The 2,852-nt window shown below is 47.7% G+C and overlaps 1 non-coding gene across 1 annotated transcript; it reads right to left on the bottom strand.

Moving 5' to 3' along the window:
• Window positions 1–810: 810 nt before the first annotated feature.
• TRNAP-CGG (transfer RNA proline (anticodon CGG)) lies at window positions 811–882 on the bottom strand. Its single transcript has one exon. It is a non-coding gene; the product is annotated as a tRNA-Pro (tRNA).
• Window positions 883–2,852: the final 1,970 nt, after the last annotated feature.

The raw sequence follows: 2,852 nt of genomic DNA, 5'->3' as shown, positions 1-2,852 counted from the left end.
TCACTGAAGATCAAGCTCTCTTGAGTCTGGCACCTTAGACCACTCTGCCATCCTGACAGCCAAAACATTGTGCAGGTCTGACTCTTCAGTCTGCACTTGTTGATGCTGCCGCTTGCAATGTTCCTATCAAAGTCACAGCTTTAAAGGCCCCACAATATAACATGGCCAAGAAAAGAAAAAAAAAACAGAACAAGAAACAAGGCACATGCACGACCACCGAGGGATGCAGATAACTTTTTATCGTCCTGCAATAGTAAAGCACATTTTACACAGGTCACAAGTTTTTAAAGGTCATTTCTGTCTAAGTGTGCATTGAGAGAGACTTAGGTTTTAGTGAGCAAACACAAAAGCTACTGCTGCCCAGTGTCGAACCAGGGACCTTTTGCGTGTGAGGCAAATGTGATAACCACTACACTACAGAAACAAGCTTGCTGGCTTGACTGAAGGAGCACAGTTCCCCTCATATGTTTGCCCGATTTCCTCTATACTTGATCAGCAGTTGCTCAGAATGCGAGGGGTAAGTGTGAAAATTGCAGCGGTGTCAGCCAGCATGCATACACTCAGACATCCTGAAAAGTCACAGCTGCGGGCAGAGACAGACAAATATCTGATGCCTAAATGCCAGGAACGCAAGCCTGTGAAATCATCACACAGGGCCCACTGAGAGCAAGCAGGAAGGAAGCCAAGGCATTGTAATCCATTTTTCGCCTGCGGCAAAAAATATGTTTTGCGCAACAATGCTTCGAGTGGAATGAGAAATGTTGAGGGGTTGTGTATTTTGAGTAGGATTAGATTGTTTTCCGCTAAAATGGACTCGTCCGGGATTTGAACCCGGGACCTCTCGCACCCGAAGCGAGAATCATCCCCCTAGACCAAAGAGCCTGGGCACGGAAGAGCTACGGCTCCCACCCTGCTCCGAGGGTTGGTGGCAGAGAGTGGGAGACTACATCCCAAAGCAAGAAACGCCACATGGTGCTCTCTTCTGCAGTATGACTAGAGTCATTTGCATGGTCGTCATCGAACATGACATAAAAAGCCTCTATCCTTTAGACATTTTGTCCCAGATTTACAAGAAAATGACTGAGCGCGACGCTGTGCCAAATTTGCAAGCCCCACGCTCCGTCATTTTCAAAATGCAGGGAAGCGCCGTATTTAGTAGGATACAGCGCACCCCTGTGCTTCCCCCTGCACCAGCTCTAAATTAGCTGCTGAGCGCCAACGCAGCCGTTCTTGCACCATGGTACAAGGATGACTGCGTTGAGGGGGAAATTGTTTTTGTGCAGGAAGGGACACCTTCCTGGCCAAAAGAAAAATCTTCAATGGTGATTTGCTCTTACTTCTATGTGTGCTGCAGAATGCAGCACACATAGAAAGAGAAAAAACGAGGAGAAATGAAAACATTTCTCCTCAGTGCGCCACTCTAACGATACCCCTGGGATGGCGTTGGATTTTGGCGCTGACGCAGATTTACGACAACTCCTAAATCTGGAGCAGCATCAAAATGCTATGGTGTTGCTGTGGCACACTCACAGCAACACCCATTGCACGCCCCTTCCAGGGAAAGCGCTGAATGCTAAGGTGCCGTATTTACAAGGTGGTGTTAAGCCATAAAAAGTGGCTGAACGCCATCTTGTAAATACCGCGCAGTGCATAGTGCCACCGGGGCGTCACTAAAAGTGATGCTCCGTTGGCGATTGGGCCTTGTAAGTCTGGCACCTTATTTGCTCAAGGTGTGTGTTCTTGGTGAGGGCAGGAAAGCTATTTTCGCTCTCATACCTTCCTTCCTTGGCTGGCTTGAATGCGGTAGGCTCAGGCTTCAATGCAAAGGTCAAACAGTGAGCAACTGACTGACGTAAGCTGGCGCAACTCCTCTTGGTGAGCTGTGACAGATGCCCCAGGAGCGTAGTACCCCACAATGGTGAGGAATAGACACAGTCTCTTTTATCTCAGCTTGCCTGTCAGCTGAGTCAGGAAATGCAAATACTGGGAAAAAGCCCAGCGACTTGCTGTTTTTGCTTGGCTTCGAACCAGGGACCTTCTGCTTGTGAGGTGCGCATTATAACCACTACACTACACAAACAGAAACACTCGCCGGTTTGCTTCATGTGGCTATGCATTTTACTGGAACCACCACACTATGGAAACAGACACACCTGCTTGCTTTATGTGGCTCTGCATTGGACTGGGATGCAAGGACTGAGTGCCAATGTTCATGACGCTCAAAGCTGAGCCTTCCGGAACACGATCTCTTGCTTTGGAAGAAAGGAACTGGCATCACTTTCATTCCAAGAGGTGATTTCAGAACTGGACCCGAAATTACCATGGAGAAGCACTGTGCATTTAATGTTCCTATGAGCACTGCTGCTCCAGCACAGAAAAGCAATTGCAAAGAAATCTCGCATACCTTCATGATGCTGAACCGTCTCAACGCAGGTATAAAGCATGTATTGCATTGCAACATGACATCTTACAAGAGTGAAAAGCAGAAATACTCCTGTTTAAAACACAGACTGAACCTATAAAGGTAAGGGTTTGTCTGGGATTTAAACCAAGGTCCTCTCACACCCGAAGCGAGAATCATACCCCTATACCAACTAGACTGCTGCTGCAGAGGCATTTGAAACATCTTCTGAAGCGTCTTTCAGAAAAGCAGGGCCATTCGGAGGCTCTCTCTCTAAGCGTGCCATAGCAATTGATGTTTTCTGTCAAGGATTTTTTGTTTGTCTCTAGCAAGGAAAGAGGTAGTCAAGACGCCCTGTGCCAGTGAGCTGAACTAGGGCACTGATGTGAAAAGCAGACCCTTTCTGGTAGTTGTAACCCTCTGCAAGTCCTGGACCCTTGCACCTTAGACT

The sequence above is a fragment of the Pleurodeles waltl genome, unplaced genomic scaffold (assembly GCF_031143425.1).
Source record: "Pleurodeles waltl isolate 20211129_DDA unplaced genomic scaffold, aPleWal1.hap1.20221129 scaffold_91, whole genome shotgun sequence".
In the NCBI taxonomy this organism is placed as follows: domain Eukaryota; kingdom Metazoa; phylum Chordata; class Amphibia; order Caudata; family Salamandridae; genus Pleurodeles; species Pleurodeles waltl.
The sequence above is the reverse complement of the archived record's forward strand: the minus strand, read 5'-3'. Positions and strand labels throughout refer to the sequence as shown.